Here is an 8165-nt window from a genome sequence, read left to right as displayed (position 1 = left end):
GTCAGTGTTATATAAATACATAATAATATGGTAGGACATTGGACTATGACTATGGTAGGATTAGAGTGTGAGCTCCTCTGAGGACAGTCAGTGACATGACTATGTACTCTGTAATGTGCTGCAGAAGATGTCAGTGCTATATAAATACATCATAATAATATGGTAGGACATTAGACTAAGACTATGGTGGGATTAGAGTGTGAGCTCCTCTGAGGATAGGCAGTGACATGACTATGTACTCTGTAATGTGCTGCAGGAGAGGTCAGTGCTATATAAATACATAATACTAATATGGTAGGACATTAGACTATGACTATGGTAGGATTAGAGTGTGAGCTCCTCTGAAGACAGTCAGTGACATGACTATGTACTCTGTAATGTGCTGCAGAAGATGTCAGTGCTATATAAATACATAATAATAATATGGTAGGATATTACACTATGGCTATGGTAGGATTAGATTGTGAGCTCCTCTGAGGACAGTCAGTGACATGACTATGTACTCTGTACAGTGCTGCAGAAGATGTCAGTGCTATATAAATACATAATAATATGGTAGGACATTAGACTAAGACTATGGTAGGATTAGAGTGTGAGCTCCTCTGAGGATAGGCAGTGACATGACTATGTACTCTGTAATGTGCTGCAGAAGATGTCAGTGCTATATAAATACATAATAATATTATGGTAGGACATTACACTATAACTATGGCAGGATTAGATTGTGAGCTCATCTGAAGAGTGACAGTCACAATCTAATCCTACCAGTCATATTGTAATGTCCTACCATATTATTAGCGTATATACTCGAGTATAGGCCGAGTTTTTGGGGCAAAATAAATGTCCCAAATGTGGGGGTCTCGGTCTATACTCGAGCCACCCGTCCCCCACCTCCACCAGAGTTAAGAAGCATGGCAAATTTACTGACCCGCGGCTCAGGATCTGTGAGCTGTCCCCCCCCCCCGAGCCGCGGATTTTCGCAAAAACAAAGTGTCAAGTGATGGCAGTGGGCTGTGTCCCCCCCTCCCCACCTCCACCAGAGCTGCACAGCGTTGCGGGTCATATCTACCATTTTGCCGATACCTGTATCGTCACATGTCGCCCGCCGATTGTCACCGCTGGAGTATGGAGAAAGATGCCTGCTTCTACACACTAGAAATTGCGCGCGCTGCCAGGAATCCTCTTTAACTGGTCTGTCGGGAGTCTCATTTCAGTGACGCCACTAGAGGGCGTCATAGCACATGAGACTCCGACAGTGTCTTTTTTTTTTTTTTTTTAAAGTAAAATGCAATAGGTCCTGGGTCCCATCTTAATGTTTTAACCAATGTTTTGTATACAGCCACATAAGAGTGAGAACACCTCACATAAAGTGGAGGCTTGGCACAGGCATGGTACCCCTAGGTGCATTTCCACAACTCTATTCATTTTTGGGGTGACCACACTTGCACTAATAACCTATAGTTGGTGCTGCATCTTCTACCCTCGGCTTATACTCGGGTCAATAATTTTTTAATATTTTTTTTAGTAGAAGTTGGGGGGGTCGGCTTATACTCGGGTCGGCTTATACTCGAGTATATACGGTATTATGTATTTATATAGCACTGGCATCTTCTGCAGCACTGTACAGAGTACATAGTCATGTCACTGACTGTCCTCAGAGGAGCTCACAGTCTAATCCTACCATAGTCAGTCCAATGTCCTACCATATTATTATTATTATGTATTTATATAGCACTGACATCTTCTGCAGCACTTTATAAAGTGCATAAGAATAATATGGTAGGACATTATGCTATATAAAAAATTAACCAATAAACGAATGCCACTCAGTCTTTAAAGCGGACCTGAACTCAGAACTTCCTCTCTGCTCTAAAAGATAAGCAACAGCATAATAACCTTTAAAGAAAAACCTTTATTTATTAGAGCTGATACAAATCGTGCAATAAATCTGCAATGTGTCTACTTCCTGCTTTCATGGAAGCAGACATAGGGTTAACCTCCCATGTTTACAAATTATCTGCTCTGCCAAGATTCCTGAGCTGACACAGCTGAAGAGATCAAATTACACTTGTGATTAGTCACCGATGAGGGGGGGAGTTAGACAGGCTAAACTCTCTACACACAGGGTGCATTTCTGGATGTTTTTCTTTCTGTCCTGTGCAAGAGTTCAGGCGCCCTTTAGGTTGAGTGGGCGGGGCCGCTGGGTGATGCACAGAGCTGTCTCTGAAGATCACAGCCTGCCGCTCTGGTTGTCTGTGCTGCAGCAAGCACTTCAATAAGGGAACCTGATCAGGGATGGATTTATATATTTTCAGCCCTCTTTTCGGTGTTTATACAGTTTATAGAATGAAGAGAGCTGTGCCTTTTAGGGACTACACAGGATGATTGGGGGGGAGGGGAAGGGGGGAGGTGCCTTGAAGGACTTTGGAATGTAATATTTTTTTTTTTTTTCCCCCTCTTCCAGATCTCGCCTAATGAAGAATTTATTTTTGAAGAGTTTCCCATTGGCCGGTCTGCCAGAAGATGATTGGATAATGAAGTGAAAGACAACCTAATCTACTTTTTCTATTGGGCTGCACCGTAGTACTCCGAACATACGGGGGAGGGAAGACATCCGACTGATATAATTACACTTCTCTGGGACAATCGCCTCGCCTGTCACAATCCAGCTCTGGATCTCTCAGAACTGTATAGGGAACGTGTGATGCTGCCTGGCCACAGTGATGTGTGCTTGTCATTGGCTGGAGACACTAATTGAATGAAATTGTCATTTTATTATACAGCACATCATTCTATTTCAGGAGATTCCCCCCTCTCTGTCCAGGCCATTTGCCCCCCCCCCCCCCTCTCTCTGTCCAGGCCATTTGCCCCCCCCCCTCTCTGTGTCCAGGCCTGTCCCCGCCCCCCTCTCTCTGTGTCCAGGCCTGTCCCCGCCCCCCTCTCTCTGTGTCCAGGCCTGTCCCCACCTCCTCTCTCTGTGTCCAGGCCTGTCCCCGCCTCCTCTCTCTGTGTCCAGGCCTGTCCCCGCCTCCTCTCTCTGTGTCCAGGCCTGTCCCCGCCTCCTCTCTCTGTGTCCAGGCCTGTCCCCGCCCCCCTCTCTGTGTCCAGGCCTGTCCCTGCTCTTCTGGGACCCAAATCCTTAGAGTGAACCCTAGGCGGGTTTAAAAAAAAAAAGTAAGATACTTCCCTAGGTAGAGGAACTTCTGTGTCCTCCCCGCCCCCACAGTTGCTGGACCCTCTAAACAAGTCCGACATTGATCCGGCATCCCCCATTGAAAGACAGCGTCGGGCGGCTCCTGACCGGCTGTCAGCACAGCGTCGTGTGCAGCGATTTGTCAGGAGGTGGCGGTTTCCGTGCCAGAAGTCTCTGGACCTTAAAGGGGGCAGAGACTGCTAGTACGGAAGTGGTTAAAATGTCCCCATGTGCTGGGAGATGACTTCTGAATATGGGATCTGCACAAGCCTGACAAGGCACTCACATATTTCAATTATCAAAAGCAATTCAGTCCCCTCGACAAATATTTCTCTGTTTTTATTTGCAAAGTCGTGACATTGAAACTATGAAATAAACAGGCCCACCCTTAACTGTTGTTCTGTTTATATCCCCGTCAACCGCTCCCCCTCCACAAACACACGATTCCCTCCCGCCAGGATCTTATTAATTGCTTATTTTCAGAGCTATTTTGCCAAAGACTCCCCACCCTCCCCAGGCCCCCTTCGGGTGCTGCCCAATATCTATGTATGGTGTGCGAGAGAGAGATCTATTACGTATTATTGCTGTGCCAGACATATTAACTTATAATCGGGTGATTGCTTTGACTATACTCCTTTATATATTTCACTAGTATTTTTTTTCCTCTTTATATTTTGTTAAATGGCAATAGACACATCAGTTTGTATGATAAAAGCTGTGTTTACAGATATAATTCAATAAAGACGGGTTTGCTTATAAAAGCTGTGTGAGCGACATTTGTACCCTCCAGATATTGGATTGCTGAGGTGGCCACGCATTATACAATTTTTTAACTATCTGATTAATTTAAGGATTGCAATCTATTTTTCTGACTGATTGTAACATTTCAAAAATCTGACCAATGTACCACCTGGGCCGGATTACTGACCAGGCAACAAAAGCAGTCGCTTGGGGCCCCATTCAGAGTCAAAGGGGCCCCATCAGCACATAAACCAGCCCTCACCATCCTGTCAGCGGTGGCTGGATGGTATAATGGTTAAAAGGACTCTGAGCAGTGCAGTAACTATGGAAAGATGCATATCATTTTAAAGCTCTCTTTCTCCTCTTTCCAATGATATATGAACCGCGGCCCTATGCCTTTTAGTTTTCGCTATTTTCGCGATCGAAATCACGGCCATCATGGAAATAGCGAAAATAGTGAAAACTAAAAGGCGTAGGGTGGCAGTTTATCTATCATTGGAAAGAGGAGAAAGAGAGCTTCAAAATGACATGCATCTTTCCATAGTTACATTGTATTACACAGGACGACTTTTCTCCAAAGTCGGCAGCTCGATTCAGCACAATGCAATGAAATATAAGGAACCCAGGGGGATATAATTACAAACATCATGCTGGTAGGTGTGAGGAGGTAATTAATTAGTTGTGGGTATGCTTAAAGGCATACCCACAGGTACTGCTCGGAGTCCCTTTAAGGGCTCTGCCTCTGACACAGGAGACCAGGGTTCGAATCTCGGCTCTGCCTGTTCAGTAAGCCAGCACCTATTCAGTAGGAGACCTTAGGCAAGTCTCTCTAATACTGCTACTGCCTATAGGGCACGTTGTAGTGGCTGCAGCTCTGGCGCTTTGAGTCCGCCAAGAGAAAAGCGCAATATAAATGTTATTTGTCTTGTCAAATGATGCCGTGCGCTGCTGATTGTCTTCAGAGCCAGCTCCTTCTACTGTGCGCTCTGCCACTGCCCACTCCTCCCTCCCTTTCCACAGAGAACCACAGCTGCAGCAAGAATGATAGCAGCAGATGGCAAACGCTCACTCAACTATCCATGATCCAAGCGATAGAGATCCCGTCATCTGAAACCCATCTGTCTCTTCTACAGTGCAGCCGCTCGCTCTGAACTTCCTGATTCTCAGATCAGACAGGAAGTAGGAAGTAGTCATAGTAGTAGCATAGCTCCCAACTGTCCCTTTTTCGGAGGGACAGTCCCTTTTTGGGAGCCCTGTCCCTCTGTCCCTCTTTCACCCTCATTTGTCCCTCTTTCAGGACTTTGTCCCTCTTTCTATGTAAATATATATATTTTTATACTAAATGTTTTTGATTGACTCTAAACTTTATTCCCATCCTTTAAATTGATATATTACTAATTTTAAAATGTTACTATGAAGGAAAATGAACCAGGATAGAAAGGACCAGTGTGGTTTGAATTATAAAACAACATATGTTTCTTATGAAATCTTTATGGTATGCGTGACTAGAGGTGTGGTGAGGGCGTGGCCAGGGGTGTGGCAGGGGCGTGGCTTAAGTGTCCCTTTTTCTCATCTCAAAAAGTTGGGAGATATGGTAGTAGTAACAGAGCGGCAGCACTCTAGAGGAGACAGATGGGCTCCGGATGACGGGACCTCTACTTGGATCGCAATAGGTGAATGTGAGTCATCTGGTGCTGTCATTCTCCCCCGCTGCATCTGCCTTCTCTGCTGGACTATCGAATTCACTGGGATGGAGGCTGCATGGTGGCTGTCTAGTTTGGGAGGTAATCGGTTGTTCGGTGGTGGGGGTGGTTATGTAATTCTGTCGGGGGAACGGCTTCCGGTTTGGCGGTGTCCAGAGCTTTCTGCTATTGCCAGGCTGGAGATGCAGGGGGAAAGTGCTGCTGCTGTGATATCTGGCGCCCTCTTCACAAGGGTGCCCCAGCCCCTGAGTGCAAATGTCATCTTTCTCTCATCATCCTCCAGGACAGCCACCTGAGATTACCATTGAGCCCCTCCCCTGTGGAAACAATGCACATGTAATTAATTAATTAATCAATCCTCTGACCCACCTCCTATATAGCCAGCCTCCTCCTCTACCTCCCTAGTTCTTTCATTGTTTCCACTCACCCGTGGACAGTGCACTGTTTGTTGTTTTATGCTATAGGGGAGCGTGTGATAGCACCTATAGATGGAGCAGGATTTTCCTTTCCCCATAGGAGGGCAGTTCAGGCTTGAGTCGGCCGAACGGGCAGGCGGTGGAAAGCACGGGGATGGCGTACACTACCTGCCGGCGCGGATGGCTGGGGAGAAGCCTGAAGCGTTCCCTCTCATGGCCGCCGCCTGATATCATCGGCGTCTTCCGGAAGGAAGTCACGTGGGAGCCTGCGGTCATGTGGGCGGACGCGATCAGTCGCGTAAGCTCCGCCCACCGCGGGTGTCATTGGCCAGTAGCCGGAAGATCTTCTTTGACCTCTGGAGGCGGGGCTAGGGGCCGATGGGCAATATCCTTGTTGCGGAGTACACGTGGAACGCCGACACGCTGCAGTGTGGACATGGAGCAAACAGATGCCTCCACCGCGGACAACAGCAGTGTACCAGCCGCAGAAACACAGAGCCAGCAGGCACAGGTACAGCTGAAAGTGACTCTGCACCCTATACGCACTACTCTGTACAGTTGCATAGGGTTGTAGAGCGTACTAACAGCCTTATTTCTTTTCTGTTTGTTTTACAGAAACATGTTAAAAAGACTAATAAGTGCTCAAGGTGTGGGGAGGTGATGCCACCAAATTGCACACGATCATCATGTGACAAGTGCAGACATAGGGGGGACACTATCCCTGACACTAATATGGTGATGATTGACTTAATGAAGTCTATGAAGAAGGAACTGACTACCACCTTTGCAGCCTTCAGAGCAGCGTTTCCCACCCAGCACAGGTGCAGCCCCAACCCACACCCCTGACTACATTGACGGCAGACAGTGGCACGCAGGCAGTTGCGGTGAGCACCCAGCCTCTACCGGGGGAACAGCCGCAGGGTCAGACAGGGGATACAGGTTCCAGGCAGCAGGATCTGACTCAGCCCAGGCGGATGTTGCCATCTGTTCCAGTAGAACCTGACTCTCCAGATGATTCATGGGAAGATATTTCAGGGGAGGCTAGGGATTCGGACGATACAGCGAGAGCTACGGCTAGAATGCCTAGATACCTATTCAGTATAGAGGATACATCAGAGCTCCTTAAGGCGGTGTATGAATCTGAGCATATTCAGGAGACCACCCCGACTACGTCAGTCCAAGACGATATATACAGGGGACTAGAGGAGACTGATAGCAGGACTTTTCCTGTACACAAGTAAATTAAAGGAGTCATATCTTCTCAGTGGAAGCAGCCTGAGAAGAGATTATTCATCCCTAGATCATTTAAAAGGAGGTTCCCCTTTAAGCAAGAGGATCAGGAGTTATGGTCAAAGTGCCCAAAGTTGGACGCATCATTAGCCCAATATTCTAAGTCGACAGATTTATCATTTGAAGATGCAGGCAGCCTAAAGGATCCTATGGATCGGAAGGCAGAGATCCTCCTTAAAAGAGCATGGCAGGCAGCATCCTTCGGATTTAAACCAGCTATTGCAGCCATCTGTCTTACTCGCAACCTGGAGAAGTGGATGAGGGGATTAAAAGCGCACCTTATTGCAGGTACACCACATGAGAAAATTTTAGACTCCCTTCCAGTTATGTCAAAGACAGTAGCTTTCCTAGCAGATGGGGCTACGGAGTCGTTAAGATCTGCTGCAAAAACAGCGGCCCTGATAAATTCATCTAGACGGGCGGTGTGGTTAAACGCCTGGGAGGGCGATGTTTCATCCAAACACAGGTTATGTGCTATGGAGTTTCAGGGAGAGTTGTTATTTGGGAAGGATCTAGATGGTATTCTAGAGAGATCTTCCAATAAAACTAAGAAATTCCCGGATAAAAGGAGAAGAGGAACAAATAGGCCCTTTCAAGGGAGACGTTATGTCCCCAGAAGAGAAGCTAGTGGTCAGGGGTTCCGACAGCGTCAGCAGCAGCAGCAGGGATCCAAAAGGTGGACTTATAATACAGGAAGGGGGAGGTCTTCTACCTTCCTGTTCAATAAGCCTCAGCCAACCACCTCAAAATCAGACAAATGACATAGATCTACAGGTGGGGGGAAGGCTTCTTTATTTTTTTCAAGCCTGGCAGAGTATAACA

At 46.9% G+C, this 8165-nt stretch overlaps 1 protein-coding gene across 1 annotated transcript in view; it reads left to right on the top strand.

The window, feature by feature from the left end:
• MAPK1IP1L (mitogen-activated protein kinase 1 interacting protein 1 like) overlaps positions 1 to 3954 on the top strand; it is a 40097-nt gene extending 36143 nt beyond the window's left edge. The window contains exon 4 of the mRNA XM_068254716.1: positions 2465 to 3954. The gene's annotated coding sequence lies outside the window, so the exon portion shown is untranslated. The remainder of the gene's footprint in view (positions 1 to 2464) is intronic.
• Positions 3955 to 8165: the final 4211 nt, after the last annotated feature.

The sequence above is a fragment of the Hyperolius riggenbachi genome, chromosome 9, assembly GCF_040937935.1.
Source record: "Hyperolius riggenbachi isolate aHypRig1 chromosome 9, aHypRig1.pri, whole genome shotgun sequence".
Taxonomy (NCBI): Eukaryota; Metazoa; Chordata; class Amphibia; order Anura; family Hyperoliidae; genus Hyperolius; species Hyperolius riggenbachi.
The sequence above is the reverse complement of the archived record's forward strand: the minus strand, read 5'-3'. Positions and strand labels throughout refer to the sequence as shown.